General features: G+C 36.9%; 1 long non-coding RNA gene across 4 annotated transcripts in view; it reads left to right on the top strand.

Annotated features, from left to right (window-relative positions):
* Nucleotides 1–898: 898 nt before the first annotated feature.
* Nucleotides 899–15700, top strand: part of LOC125484675 — a 51726-nt gene continuing 36924 nt past the window's right edge. For 2 of the 4 annotated variants that reach the window (XR_007263490.1, XR_007263491.1), the window contains exons 1-3: nucleotides 899–953; nucleotides 11603–11683; nucleotides 12416–12525. This is a non-coding gene — a long non-coding RNA (uncharacterized LOC125484675). Of the gene's footprint in view, nucleotides 954–11602; nucleotides 11684–12415; nucleotides 12526–13112; nucleotides 13257–13909; nucleotides 14656–15700 lie in introns of those variants that run through there. The other 2 variants (XR_007263493.1, XR_007263492.1) reach the window with 2 other exon arrangements.

A 15700-nucleotide genomic window follows, 5' to 3' on the forward strand; every position in this document is an offset into this window, starting at 1 on the left:
TGGTTCTTTGCTGCTGTGTCATCTGTCCAGGACTAATCAAGTTATCATATCAACAAATCTCCCTCAGTCACAGACTTCAGTGTCTGGCCTTTGAGAAAAATTTGATGGCTGCAGCGCAGACAAATTTCTAGCAGCAGGATGTTGGAGCTTTCCTGCCTGGCAGTATGAAAAGTACCTGTAACCTCCGTACAACCTCTCCTCTCCCTCACGCTGAGAGTTCACTTCTTGTGAGTGTCATGCTGTTCGTTGCAATCAGTCAGCAACTCCTGATTAGGCCAGAGCCACATTGAGGGAGCTGTTCCTATTCACAATCAGATATACAATTCAGATTAAGGCACACTACAACTATTTGGTTACAAAACCTTGCTCTTTGCAGTTGTATCCCATGAATGAGGTGCTAAGCTTAGAGGACTTGAATTAAAAATAACATGAAATTCTTTTGTTGTTTCTCTGATTTTATGCACTGATAAGTGAAATGTTCATGTAAGTGTTTTTCTCTCCTAAATGTGAAGCATTGACATTCTTTCTTTAAACATTGATTACATCAGGGCCCCATGAGTGGCAATAATGTCTTTTTGGACACAAACTAAAAGCATTGCAGTGCGCAAAAACCACAAGAAAGAATAAAGGGCATTTCTCTAACACAAAGGATTTCCTACAAGGCTTCACATTTTAATACTAGCACTGCAGAAACAGCTAATTACAACTTTCCACCCTGGGGTCTTTTTCAAAGCTTCTGAAGACCAGAGGCTCAATTCCATTCAGGGTTAAGCTGTCATAAAATGGCATGTCCTATTGAAATTAAATGAGAAGTGCCAATTTAAAACAACTGAAATCTAATTAGAAATGGAGCCTCAGTACTGACAGCTATTTACATTATCTGTTTATTCACTTTTGCAGCAATGCCAAACTTAGTTGAGAATAAACTTCGGTATCAAGTATCATCAAGGAAGGTAAATGCACTGCATGTCATTAATGAGCACTTGTAGATTTTCAGAATTATATCTTTCTTTCAATTCCCACTTATACACACAATCAATTGTAGAAAGTAAATTCTTATGAGTTACTGATCTTTCTTTTTAAAGCTGTGTGGCATTACTGAGCAGGAAAAAGAACTATAATTTCTATTAATGTTAATGTGTATCCATAACTCCCAATTCCAAGGTCAACAAATATTCAATCCTATTGCAAAACAATGGCACAGATAGTGTCCAAGAATTCAGAAAATTATAAATTTTTTATGTTTGTTTCTTTGTTTGCTAGTAACTAATGTTTGTTAGTAAACCTCCACGTCTGGATCTATCTTTATCAAGTGAATGATCAGATATATTGTTGAAAACCAGGACTCTTAAAGAACCGTATTTTGTAGTGAAATTTCTATTAATATTTGAAAAATGATGCAAGTTACTTTTCACATACTGATTCTCTGTTTAGTTTCAGGCTCTGAATTTCTTTAAAAAAAACAGAGCAGAACCAAAGATTATTTTTGTAGCTAGAAGATTGTAGATTTTAGTACAATACTTTGGCGTTCGATGACACAGCAGAGAGCGGATATTTTTGCAGATTGCTTTCCGTTAAATTATTTTTTCGTGAGAATCTCCTGGCAGGCAACACAAAAGCCCAGGTATGGAATCACTGCTGGAAGCTGACCTTTCACATCTGCAGCGAATGCACTGTGAGCATGCTGCACAATGGAACTTAAAGTTGGTCAGCACACTGACCCTGGCTGCCAAAGCTACCTGCTGCTCTCTTCAGAGCTGCAAAAAGCACGGCTTTCAAAATGATGAAAAAAACTCTTGGATAATAAAGAAGTAACAAATGTTAATAAAAGCCAATAGGAACCATCTTAAACCATTGAAAATAATGTCAACATCTGTGGGCCTTTTACTCAAACAGGCAGAAGCTGATGAATAAACTCTTGAAAAGGCATTCAGTACAAAGATATTTGAACACTACAGTTTTTTTTGTATTTATCAATGCAGATTTTGATTGCAGTGCACTTCTTTTACTTTGATGTCTTTGAATCAATACCGATCATCAGCTTTATCTTTATTATGAAACTCAAGAGTACGAATCAAAGTGCAAGAGTAACTTTAGTCTTAAGTTTCACGTAAATTGAATGATTTTAGCAAGAAACACGACTTCACACAGACACACGGTTAAGGGAGAAGTAATTCTTTTCTCTTGAAATAATCTGTGATAGAAATCTATTTTTATTATGGTGTTAAAGGTTTCAAATAGCATCAATATAATCCTCTTAACTTTACTAGGAATTACAAATCTTAGAAAATTGAGAAACCAGAAAGATAAAAGGCAGTGAAATAGCTATGCATAACATTTGAAATCTTTGGATTAAAAGGCAAGCTCTATTCTGATTTATTTTTGTTGGCTATTGGAAGACCCCTTTTGAACATTACAGAAATTTCCTTTTTATAGGAATATATACATATCATAACAACTTTAATGCATAAACTGAGGCAGTTTAAAAACTTCCACATGAATACGTAGGAGGAGCTTTTGCTAAAAGTTACATACTTTGCCATACTTTGGCAAATGAATCAACCTGTTCTCATGCCAACACTAACACTCTTCATTTGCAATAGCTGAAATTTAAAATGACTTGCACATTTCAAAATTGTATCATGTGTTTTTATTGTAAAATAGATGTGTGATCTGCACTGTGGCAGGTTCATATTCATCACAATCCCCACTATCAAATATTTTTGCTTTGCAGTGTTTGCTGTGATTTAGGGCATGGTAGTTGATCTCCTAAGCAGGTATTTATACACAACTTTATGACTGAATTTTCCATTAAGCCATACTTATATTATTCTTCATAGGATTACAGATACATAGATATGATGACTAACAGATTCAAAGCAAAATTTTGTAAAGGAACAGTGTTCATTTAAGAGATAATTATATGAATCATTTTAAAAGACTCCAAAACAGTGTTGTTGATGGGTCAAATTTACATTTTAGAAGGAAGAAAATTAAGCTGATGTTCCATCCCCATTTTCATTTACTTGATCAAACTGAACCTGATGGTGCAATCCCTGTGTTTTTTCAGAATTGAGGCAACAGTTACCCTGATATCGAGTCTATCCCCATTCCTACATTCTTCTCCCACCATAACATTACCTGTTTATATTCCTATTTGACCGTCATCACTGAAACCTTCATCTGCGCCTCTTCTACCTTGTAAATTGGTTTTTATAAAGATCTTTTCATCGGTTTCTTTAACCCTTCAGAACAAAAATTTCAAATTCCAAATTTCCTGCTACTCTTGTACCATTTGCACTCTTCTCAAACCTCTATTAACCCTGTTCTCATGAAAACATTAACTCCCAATTAGCTAGTCCATTGACATTAATTCATTGACATATTTTCCAATTCCCTTCATGGCTTCACCACATTTAAACTGAAGATCTCCAGTGCTGTCCTTATCAGCCACTTGCATTCTCCCTCAGACAGCTCGCAAATTCATGAGAACTTTGCTACCCTATCCCCCTACCTAAGCAATTTTATTCAGTTCACCATGTACTCTCACTGTTTCCAATTCTGGTTTGCCTTGTATTTTCTCCCACATCCTCCCCACTGTCTCTGTAAATCTTCCTGTATCCATATCTAGCATTCTGGAATCCACTGTCTTATTGCCATGTCAACATTTTCAGAAACACTTTGTGTTGTTGCCCAACTTTTTATTGTTGCTCAGGATTAGCCATCCAACAGAGCACAATTTCAAAATCTTGACGTGGGAATAATCAAAACCAGGTGCTTGATGTTTGTTTGTTAGATTGTAGCAGTTTTGAAAGGCTATAAGAAAAATAACATGCTACCCGAAGCTTGATGTGACCTAAATATGTCTAGCAGTTGGTTGGAAATGCAGATAATATAACAGTAAATGAGAAAATATTGGGATAAAAAAAGAATAATGTAAAAGAAATAGGTTAACATTAAAACTGTGGGCAATGAGTTCAGAATGTAGTGGAAACACACGATTTTCTGAAAAACATCAAACAATCATAGAATATAATGTGATACAGGAGACTAACCTGTTGTGCCTGAGTCAACTTTTTGGGATGGTTTTCCAATCAATCCCATTTCCTTATTCTTTCCCAAGAGCTCTTGCATTTATTTTTCCTTTGAAGCATTTGTCTATTCTCTTTCAACTCTCACTGTTGAATTTGCTTCAACCAGCTTTTCAGATTGTACATTCTAGAACACAACCCACTATCTAAGAAATATTTCCTTGTATGATCACAGGTTCTTTTATTAATCACTTAACATCAGAAACCTCTGGCTACTGCTCCTTCAGCAAGTGGGAAATGTTTCTCCTCATTTAAAACCATTCATTATTTGGACATCTTTACCAAATCTTCCCCTAACATTCTCTTCTTGAAAGAAGAATGTCCCCTGGTCTTTAGACTCTCCACATAACTGAGGTCCCTTATCCTTCTTAGCGGTCCAGTAAATTGTTTCTGCAATCTCTCATTATTACTATACAGTTATGATTGATCAGTTTTCAAATATCAAGGTGAGAATTTTCCAGTCCATTGGCGTTGAGATTGGAGATGATGGGGTCAGCATATTAAATGTTGGGGAGGGGGACTGGATGTGGAAGTCGACATGGAATGGCTCCCTAATACAGACATTCTGTAGTGAACTTACCTACAAAAAGAACTTAATCTATGGATATGGGCACCCAATTAATTTGGTTAAGCCTTATTTAGGGGCAATTTTGCCATCTTTAGGCCAGCCCAATGCTGTGTGTGGAAGTTGCCAGTTCAGTGAGGGATATGTTGCTGCAACAGGCTGAGGCTATAGCAAAGCCAGAATCTCCTTGCGCCTGGGGCAGGGCCCAGGGCAGGATAGGCAAACCTGTGAGTGAAATAATTCCCCCGAGGGATTTCCGCTCTCTCTCTGGTTTGGTGTTCATCAGTTTGCTTTCGATCCATGCCTTTGAGGGTGTCTCCATGTTGAGGTAGCCTTGTGATTTCTGAACTGCCCCAGCAGTGACTGCCTCTCCCTGGTGTGACTGTAGAAGCCCTAGGGCTACCAGTCTTCAGATCAAGTTTGCAAAATTGACAGCTCACCTGTCATACTGAATAGGCGGTGAGTACTGAGACTAATAATGAGAAAGCTGCCTTCCAGTCATGTGGTTGGTTTCACCGCCAGCCAATGTGAGCTCAGGAACTCCACACTTGTTCCCCAAGCCCATGAGAAAATCCAGGCCCAAATTTCCAAATTCCTTGTGAGAATTCAAGGTATTTTGTCAGAATCTAAAGTCAAAACACTCTTAGCATTTTAATCTTTGGTACTCTCAGCAAACACTTATCAGAGTTTTTTGGTTAGTTGCTTACAAGGCTACAATTTTCAGTGTGCTGGCAAGAATGCAAGTCAAATTTATACATTCTTGCCCGACAAGTCACAGGCATGGTCAGGTTGAGTTTTACATTGCTGAGTGGCTCAGGATAAATTTCAACAATCTCTGGCTTGTTGAGGAAAACCTATACATTCTTGGCATGCCTCAAGTCTTTTTGGTGTGTTCATGCAGGATACTGCATACGGCAATAATAAGAGATCTATTTTACAGAACAGAGCTCTGTCATGAGTATTTAATTCTTGTATGGGCAACACAAATTGCAACTAAACCTGGAACTGGAATGAGAAAATGGCTGCTTCTTGACTAAACAAAAGGTAGTCTTGCCCTCACCTTTTCTGAAAGGATGCCACACAGCATTAGAGCTTTTATCTCAACCTAAAGTATTTTACCGTTCATTTGGAAGTTAAGATTCTTCTTATGGTTTGGATTTCCTGATAATGGCAAGAATGGGACTGTTCAAATAGTTCATCAGTATCCAGAGCAGGTTGCATGGTTCACCAAGATCTGTTGCATTCTGCAAAACCTTACCACCATGAAAGCACATCCCTGGTGTACAAGATATGGGAAGCTGCTGAAGAGGAAGAGCAAGAAAAGAGGAGGGACCAGTAAGAGCCTTTCAAGTCAGTTTCTCCATGTTTGCCTCTTCCATTATTAATACCTGTGAACATATCTTCATTTCCAATTTGACATCAGACCCACATCTTATAGACCATAACAGCATCTTCTCGGCTGAAATACAAACTGTCCCACAACAAACATACCAAGCCAAATTTATTAACAAAATCATTCAATATTCCACACAAATGTCAAATAAACATCCTTTGTGGCTGCCTTCCATTTGGTTTGTTCTGATGTTCCTACATTGTGTGACCACAACATGGTTGGTGGAAATCTGCTGACTTTCACTGGAGATACTATAGATGGTCATTATGATCATTTTATTTTTTATTCACTTGTGGGACATGGGCATTGCTGGCTGGCCAACATTTATTGCTTCTTCCCAGTTGTCCTTGAGAAGGTGGTGGTGAGCTGCCTTCTTGAACTGCTGCAGTCCGTCTACTGTATATAGATCACAACACCGTTAGGAAGGGAGTTCAAGAATTTTGACCCAATGACAGCGAAGAAGCAGCGATATATTTTAAAGTCAACATGGTGAGTGGCTTGGGGTATCTTGCAGGTGGTGGTGTTCCCATGTATCTGCTGCCCTCAAACTTACAGATGGAAGCGGTCATGAGTTTGGAAGGTGTGTCTAAGGATCTATGGTGAATTTCTGCTGTGCATCCTGCAGATAGTACACACTGCTGCTACTGAACATCGGTGGTAGAGGGAGTGGATGCTTGTGGATGTAGTGCCAATCAGTGGGCTGCTTTATTCTGGATGGTGTCAAGATTCTTGAGTGTTGTTGAAGCTGTAGTCATTAAGACAAGTGGGGAGTATTCCATCACACTCCTGACCTGTGCCCTCTGGGTAGGGGACAGGCTTTGGAGAGTCAGGAGGTGAGGTACTTGCTGCACTATTCCTAGTTTCTTACTTGGTTTGTAGTCACTGTATTTATAGGACTAGTTCATTTCAGTTTCTGGTCAATGTAAACCCCAAGGATGTTGATAGTGGGGGAATTTTCAGTGATGGTAACACCATTGAATTTCAGGGATGGTGGTTAGATTGGCTCTTATTGGTGATGGTCATAGCCTGACAATTGTGTGATACAAATATTTACTTGCCACTTTTCAAGCTAAGCCTGGATATTGTCCGTGTCTTGCTGCATTTGAACGTGGCCTGCTTCAGTATCTAAGGAGTCACGAATGGAGATGAACATTGCCCAGTAATCAGTGAAATCACCACTTCTGACTATATGAATGCCACTGATGAAGTGGCTGAGATAGTTGGGCATAGGACACTACCCTGAGGAACACCTGCAGATATGTGCCCTGGTATTGAACTTAAAATGAATGAGGTGTTCATTGACATAAATTGTTTCTTACTAAAACAAACTGGTTGGATAACTTAATTTTCCTTAGGAATAATTCAATATCTTTTTTATTGCAGCTTGCTGTAACTCGCTAACATATTTATATGATGACATGCTTGACTTCCTGATGCTCTGTAACTATGTCTTAGTTCTGCATAACTTCTGGAAGTAATCTATTGCTTTACAGCTATAGTATCCATTTCTTAAAAAGCTAGTTACTGCTGGTATCTGTGAGGTCCTTGTTCCAAAGTGCAGACATTGGCTATTAAAATCAAAAATCTGGCCTGTTGTTTGGACTGGCTTGTCAACTGTGTCTTTAGGGTTTTAATATGTTATAAACTGAATGAATTCTGCACATTTCCAGTGAAAATTTTGATCTTTTCTCTTAGGATTTCTCTGTGCTTCTTTCAGATTTCCTCATCATCTGAATGGCTTTACCACAGTCAAATCATCTTTGTACTGTAATAAATCTGAGAAAGATTCATCAGTAATTCCAAAAACAATTCTGTCTCTTATGAATTTTAATCTTAAAGATCCATATTCACATTTTTCCTCTAAGCTGTATAAGTCATTTATGAATTTTTCTATGGATTTCCCTGTGTGCTGAATTCTACTTTTTAATCTTGCTCTTTGAAGAGTTACATTTGTTCTCAGATTAACGTAGTTGCCAGAAGCTTTCATCAAAAGTAACTGTGCCTTCTTTAATACTTGGCTAACTTTAACATCATCAGCAATCAAATTCAAAAGCGTGTTTACTTGTTCAGTTTCTGATTTAGCAACTAGTATGGAAGCAGTCCTGTATCTTAAGAACTGTAAGATCTGCAATTCTGTGTTCTATTTGATTCATGTCTGGAATTAAATCTTCCTGGCAATGTTATTTCTCCTGCCGTTTTATCCTAATGTGATCATTTATTATTTTTAGTTTAAAGCTTTTCAATTTTGGAGTGTTTCATTGCTGCTTTAGTTTTGATGCTTTAAAGGTTTTTAATCCTGTAATATAGCAATGCTGCTTTATTTTCCTTCTTTTAAAGTCTTTTACATGTGCAGTATAGCAATCTTTCTCCCCTTATTGGTGAATTTTTCTACGTTTTTATGGCCAAAATGAAGGTTTCTCACCCTTTGACCAAATAATTCCTATCATGTTCCTCACCTTTATCAAATAAATCCTGTGCCCTTAAAAATGAATCCTGTTTGCTTAATAGCATTTCCTAGATTATTTATGCTGTTTGCAGAGCTTCTAATAATATTCATTACCTCACAACTTTAAGAAAAGCATTCCATTCACTGTAATGGCCTCTTCAAGAGTATGCTGATTTTTGAGGCCTTAGTAAATTCTCCCTCCCTAGCACAGCTTCAATTATGAATCATTTGCTCTTATTGCAGTCTCACTTGTCTCCTTACTTTCTTAGTTCTGTTAGACTCTGTCTGCTTAGGCTTCTAAATTGTCCTTTTGTCACTTTGATTCTGTGTTTGTGACATTTTCTGTGCTGCACCTCTTGTTTAACCTTCTGTTATAGCCCCCAGTTTCCCTTACTGTATCTGTGCCTTATGGTATCTGCCCTCTATGGTGGCATCACTCGGTCTGAGCTGGAAGTACATATTTTTAACTTCTGTTCTTTCCAGCCTGTAATTGCACTTTTATTTTTTAAAACTTTCTCTTTGCTCACCTGAAACTTTAACTTATGGAGCATCCAATGTCTCTTCTTTCTCTTTGGCGGCACCTCTTTCTGGGACTGCTCAAGTAGTTCATTAGTATCTGATAGAATCTGTATCAGCTCTATGTAGCTTCTAGCTCACACTCACTTCTGCACTTGTTTTACCAAGTCTGTGGTGCCTTTTCCTTCTGACTGTAGATTCTGTCCTGTGGAAACTTGCCCTAAGTTTGTTTGCTGCAGAGTCCTTGATTGTTCAGTTCCTTGTGCTGCTGACTATCTGACTAAGTTACTCTTAAAGTATAACAGAAAATTTCTTCCGAGATCGCTGGTATTCATTCTGTACAGTTAAAGCAAATTCCAGTTCATACCACAACATACCATTTCGTATGAGCATGGGATGCCAACCACTGCCAACATCTGGTCGACTAGGAAACTGCAAGCATTCTCTATTTCTGATCACGTCTACAGGGTCTATTTGGTCTAAAGTAGTAGAGGAAAGCATGAAGTAGCCTAATAAGTACAGATTGTTGTCTTAAGTAAGATGCAGTCTATTGCATGATAGCAATAAAGTACACGAAAAATTGATGATATGCAATGTTAAAAAGACTGTGACTTAGGACAACAGCTGTCTCTCCTAGGTGATTGCAATATGTCCTGCCCTTCCCCACATCATTATAACATCATCAGATTTGGTGGAGCTTAATACAGTCTTTAGCATTAACCCTTGCAAAACCATTACCTTACACAAAAATTGATAAAATTGTGAAAGGGGATGATGATGAATTGAACAAAATTGTGCTGTTCATGGTTCTGTGATAGGGTACAGCATCTGGAAGATGTATTTAGTAACACTGGCCACTCTCATGAGATCATTGAACTTCTTGAAGCAGCACATTTAACAAGAATAGCTACTTCCATGCTTTTATTAAATTTATGAATGGACCTCTTATATATTAGAGTTGATCCTTCCCTGCACCTTCTATGTGACTGTAACACTATATTCTACATTCTGTTCTATTAACCTGATGTACTTACGTAAGGTATGATTTGTCTGGTTAGCATGCAATACAATACTTTTCACTGTATCTCAGTACATTTGACAATAATAAATCAAATCAAATCGAATCTAACATTCATGTCCTCATATATTGCTGGTATGAACAGTGTTATCTGCTCTTCCTAACTTCTCAGTGTACGTTTGGAGGATTCTTTCATCCCTGAGGGTGAAGGACCTTATTGCTCCTATCTACTTCTCACCCCAAGTCTCCTGTCCCTGCAGCAGAGAACTTGACAATCCACTCTCTGCCCTGCTTAGTCATCTTTCTGAATCCCATCCCACACCTTCAACAGCTAGAAAACACCTTAGCTTTAAGAGGTGCAGACCAGACAGGCGTTAAATAGTGAAGGTTAACTTTCGGTTACACAAACTTGGAACTGCAGCTGAGTGATGCAGCTGCCCAATAGCATATTTGTATGTAGCATGCATCAAAATATAGGGGTGCAAGTAAAGCTTACATTACAGTCACCACATCTTGTTTTGGGTGGGGGATGGGCTCTCAAATTTTACCTCCAGGTTTATGTCAGAATAGCGGAATTCAGCTTCCATCTTTTACCCAGTTTTGTTCATTTTATGTTGACAAGTTCATTTTTTACACATCTGTAGATAATAGCCAGCATATTTCTTTATTGTTCCTAAACATTGTTGCATTTGTGTGACCAAAATAATTTAAAAGCAGCCTAAATTTAATCTGCCCACATTGACTATTTCAGGAGCATTGTGCTCATGGTACAACACTTGGGCCAGCTGTCATGCAGATAAAATCTTTCACAAAGCCTCTATGGGGCCAGAGTGAAAAAGATTCTGGTTAATGAGATGTCAAGACATTTAATGGGATAGCAGAGAGGATTATTTATTTCTAGTACAATGCAGCTACCTTTGTTCTGGAGGTTACATTCATCCATTTAGGTTACTTGAATTTCAGAGGCAATGGCTTGATTTTGATAAGTTTTATGTTTTAAAATAAAGTATTTTCTTCGAGGATTAGATTATAATTTATGACACAAGGCTGAAATCTACATTGAAAAGATATTTTGACAGCCTCAAGTATTTACTTTGAGGTCTGAACAAACCACCCTGAAATTTTCTCTGGATCAAAGAGATCCAGATGTAATTAGCATCATATTTATTGAGGCTTGAATTGCTAGCAAATCACAATTCCTGCAACAGTCATAATATCTCTAACATTGTTTTTTAAAAAGTGTAATTTAATATTAATGGAAATAAATGTGAATTTCTCTAATTTTTGGCCAGTCAATTTCACATCTACACCTGATGCAGCATCAATATCACTTGAATTTCCTATTGTATGATTTGGCTTGCATTTTCGACCCGAGTCAATCATGTGTTGGTAAATAAGCCTTAATTTGTATCAATAGCAAATATTTATTTAATTTTTTTACATCTCTACTTTTTTCTTCTCCTACCAATTTTGACTGCACTAACTGTCACTAAGTTTCACAAATGTTGCATTTTCCAAGAATCACACGCAAACTGTTATTCTTCATGTGTGCTCTTTGACAATGTATTTTCAGGGAACTATAGCTGAACCTGCTCTCCTTGTAACCTGCTATGTACAAGCATCCACTTTACATCAGCGGTTCAATGTGTAGAAGGTATTTCTTTTGATGCTCTCTCCATTTCAGCTCATGCATATAAATTGTAGTTGTCATATTATAGGGATCAAATATTCTGTCTCTATAGCTTAGTTGAATGTTAGAAGGTGTTTTTCCATTTGGGAGCTTGTCCCACTTACTCCGAATCTTCATTGAAGGGTCAGCGAATTGTATTTAATTTGACTCAACAGATGTATTCTAGAACATGTAAAGCAGGAACAAGAAAAATAACATTATGAAACTTTGCACATATCATTTCCAACTGTAGATTGTTTGTCCAACTGCAGACTATGCGTCAATAAATTCTAAATTTAGGCAGTTGGTTAAAATTAGACTGTTAATAAATATGACAGCTTAATGGGATAATATGTTAGTTTATGGATTGATGCAATGGATCAGCACTGGTCTTCACTTTTAGGATTTGATAAAATTGCAGATATTTCCTCTCTGCTTGGAGGATCCAATGTATAAGTTAGATAAACTCAGCCACTTTCACTGGATAGGATCTCATGGTAAAACTGTTTGTAATGCAGCATAAGTTATAGTAACATCAAAAGAAAATTCATTTGGGAATAGAAATTCTACACTCAATTTGGGAATTTTTACTACTGACCAAAAGAAGAATATGTTTCCTTTGTCAGCACTGACATCTTGAAGTTTTATGAGTATTAAAAAAAAGATAGATTTTGGAAATAAATGACAGTTTTACTTTTCAATGATTCCATCAAAAAGGAACTGACCACTATCAGCTAATGAGCCATGGTATCCTGGAAAAAAATACTGTTTGGAGTATCTTCAGCAAAAACTCCTGAAAGTACAGCTGGAAAACTTCCAAACTTGAGGTAATGTAGATCTGTCATTCTGATTATATTTTACTTTATATTAATCTTCTCTCCCAACTTGTTCCAAAAATTATGAAAAAATATGTTTCTGTTTGTACTACATTGAATACACAGACAATGCATTTTCACATACTGAAGATAATACTTGAGGCTAGTCCATCCAATTAAAAATTTATTTAATTATTTCACAATGTAATGTCTCACACCCCAAATTAAACCATATCTGAAAATTGCATATAAAAAGAGATTAAATACTTAATGCTAAACCACTAGTCTGTGAACACGTATGTGTTCCAGATTGCATTTCTCAATGGCTCTAGCAGACCTCCGAAGGGTCTGCTTCCGTGCTGTACAATTCTATGACTCTATGACCTGGCAGATATTTCTCATGATCAGCCAGAGATTGAGCTATCAGAAATGTGGGAGTTGAGGGGTAAAATGGGCTGATAGGTTCATATCTCCACTGAAAGAGATCTATTGCGAAGCAGTAAAGTAAATATTTTAATAGTTCCAAGAAAATCAATAAATTGGGCTCTCTTTATCTTCTATAGTAAATTAATTACATTTGTTTTTCTTATATTCAACAGCTCATTAAGTCATTAAGTGCCAAGGTGAATGTGATGGATTGCAGTTGTCTTTCATTTCCTGAGTAATGATGGGACCTATTTAATTTGACAGTTATTTTGCTTTTTTTCATTCAAATCCTCAGATTAACAAAGTTTCACATTCAGGTAATATATTTTGAAATAACTGAGTTTGTGGCGGTGACCTCCAATAATCTCTTTAAGGATTATTGATTAAACTGTGATAATCTGGCTATTCTGTGATGCCAAGGCATACTAAGTTATCAGCCAAGTGCTGGAAAATAGGATTAGAATAGTTAGGTAGTTGCTTTAATACAGCACTTACTTGAGAGACCAAAGGGCCTTTTTCCATGCTGTGGACCTCTATGACTCTGTGAATGCAGTAGACCAATGGGCCAAGCAATGGCAATGTTCAGGGGTTCAAAAAGGGATGCACAAGACAGTTGTTCAGCACCTTACTATTATATCCAAGAATTTCAATTTGGATAATATTTGATGTTGGTGTGAAATCAGACTTATGTCATTTATACCTCTGAATTAAACAATTAAACATAAAGGAATGCCAGTGCCTGAAATCCTTGCAATGTGTTCAGAACACAAAAGTTGGGCCAGTTAGAATAATTACAGGATAATCGTCTTGATTCTCTATCTTAATGAATCAAATTAGCTATTACAGCTTCCTATACTAAATCACCAACTTCCATAACTCATTTGAGACACACTGTGGCACTATGAGAATGTGAACAGTGAACAGCACTATATAAATACACCTTGTCTTTTCTATTTTACCTGTGAATCAGATGGCTGCAAGAGAAGCCAAAAAGCCAACTTTGGCTGTGGTGTGTACATCTAAATGGGTCAACAAGCTTGTCTGCTTATTTGGAGTGGAGGCTACTTAACTGTGGAAAAACAACGGGCCACTGGGTTGCAGTACTGAATATTCGCCAAGACTAACTTCAACAAAGGCTTTGTCCCGTCTCTGTTCACCTCTGGCAGCAGCCTCTAAGATTCTGGTACACCCATTACATGGACTAAATCTCAAACTTTAATGTACCCACTAATGACTGCTCCAGTCAAGTTTTCCAAATTCTCTTATGCCTTTAGTTTTGTGGGAAAAGACATTTGTTCCTGAATCTACAATTATACTGCAGCCTGTCTACAGGCAGGTTTTCAACCATTCTAAAATTAACTACTGCTATCCCAAGTCCAAACTGACATCTGAATCAAGGTAGATATCTGTTGATTTCCCACTCTCACACAAAACAACGCTTACTTTAGAATCCAAAGCTCATGAGCTGCATGTGATGTAGCCCACATCTAAAAATCGTTTCAGCATCTTGTGAGCCTGCTGCAGTGCAGTGTAGACTCCCTGTACATTTCCTGCACATTGTGGGTGGAGTTTGAAAATATTCACCATTGTTTCATAGATGAGTTAGTGTTAATATATTTATCTGTATTTGATCAATGTGACTTGCTAATTAATTTACTGAATGCTGCCAGCAATATTACTCAGTGAAATAAAAGTGAATTAGGAACTTAAAGAGAGATTGCCTAGACTTGACTGTAATGTATTTAATCCACTGATTTCAGATGGGAAATTGCATTCCACATCAATCCAAGCCTCATTTGAATCTGTCACCATTTAGCAACTAACCAACATAATTAACAACATAAAGTAGACTGTGATGTATGTATTTAATTTACATGACAGGCCATGTATCATGTGGCTGGAAACAGGAAGACAAAGGATCAAGCTTTTATGAATATGCACATTCCACTTTTCAAAACACAAAAACACAAAAAAGATTTGGCAATGTTTACAATTACTGGGATCTTTGAACAAAGAAACACAAATGTCTCCCCACATTCTTGGATTGAGATCACTCCATTTAACTTAAACATCTTTCAGAATGATTTATAGTTAACTAATTTGAAACAGAAAAGCTACATTTGTGAATCAAGCTGAAGTGTGTGCAATTGATCTGCTTGTTTTCTGATCTCTTTTAGTTTTAGATTAAATTTTAATATAAATTGTGGTTGATTATTGTACGGTTAGATCAACTTGACATTTTTGTCAGAAATAGTGTTTTTAATTATGGTAAATGTTTAAAGCCTCTGACTCGTATTTTCCAACTCTAATAGGTATTTACTGTGCAAACCTTTATCTCCCAGATGTAAAGAATAACAATTATCATTTCAAACAGCAAGCGCAAATGAATAATTAGGTTCAAATTTAATTTATTATATTTATATAAACTTGCTCCTTCTTCCTTTCTCTCTCTCACACCCACACACCTTCTTTCTTGCTAGTCTACTTCTCCTTCCTCAATGTAATTCACTTTCTGAAGGTTATCAAAACAAATAGGTTTGTGACCGGAATTATCACTTGTTTTTCTCATTCTCCCATACATATACACACACTGTGCTTGCTATTTAAAAATAATTATTATATGTTTTTCCACATCATTTGGAGAAATGCTACTGAGTAGAAATTGTTAGAAAATAAAAGAAAACAAACAGAAGACTGACACATTCAGATGTAGAGATAGTAGGAACTGCAGATGCTGGAGAATCCGAGACAACAAGGTGCA

This window comes from Rhincodon typus, chromosome 13 (genome assembly GCF_021869965.1).
Source record: "Rhincodon typus isolate 14 chromosome 13, sRhiTyp1.1, whole genome shotgun sequence".
Lineage (NCBI taxonomy): Eukaryota > Metazoa > Chordata > Chondrichthyes > Orectolobiformes > Rhincodontidae > Rhincodon > Rhincodon typus.